This window comes from Orycteropus afer, unplaced genomic scaffold, assembly GCF_000298275.1.
Source record: "Orycteropus afer afer isolate SDZICR_OR568_19922 unplaced genomic scaffold, OryAfe1.0 scaffold00019, whole genome shotgun sequence".
Taxonomy (NCBI): Eukaryota; Metazoa; Chordata; class Mammalia; order Tubulidentata; family Orycteropodidae; genus Orycteropus; species Orycteropus afer.
This window is the reverse complement of record NW_006921606.1, coordinates 2,512,789-2,513,543: the sequence shown is the minus strand read 5'-3', so window position 1 is coordinate 2,513,543 and position 755 is coordinate 2,512,789.

Below are 755 nucleotides of genomic sequence, written 5' to 3'. Positions count from 1 at the left end.
TGAATTCATTTTGTTATTCTTTTCCTTTTCTTCATTGGTTGGTTTTGTGTTTACTAAGTCCTTGTGATTTTCTTCTTTATTCTTTTGGTTAGAAGGTTTGTTAATTTTTTTTTGTGGTTACCCTGTAGTACATTCTTACTCTATATAGACATTGCCCTGACTTCCTCTCCATTTGGAAGTTTTGTAATTATAATATTTATTTCCTCTATTTGCTTTGTTGTTGGTATCATTTGCAGATTAACTCCTCTATTTCTCTATTTACTTTTTTGTAAGCTTATTTTAATTTTGAGAATTCTTTTTCTGGGTTGGTTTCTTGGTGGTGGTGTAAAGTGTCTTGATTTAAATTTGTTGTTTTCCATTGGAAAGACCCCATTTCTTGTAGGGTTGGTCTGGTTTTCACAAATTCCTTTAATTTCTGTTTGTGAATGTCTTAATTTTACCTTCGTATTTGAGGGACATTTTGGCAGGATATATAATTCTTGGTTGGCAATTCTTTTCCTTCAAGGTTTTGTTTATGCTAATCCATTGCCTTCTTGCCTACATGGTTTCTGCTGAGAAATCAGAGCTTAGTCTTATTGGTTGCCCTTTGTAGGTAACATTTAGTTTTCCCTGTGTTGCTCTCAAGATTCTTTCTTTGCTTTGGTTTTGGAAAGTCTGATTGTGGTTTGTCTTACTGACATTCTCTTGAGATCTAACCTGTACAGGGTTCATTGAGCTTCTTGGATGGATATCTTTTTGTCTTTCATGATATAGGG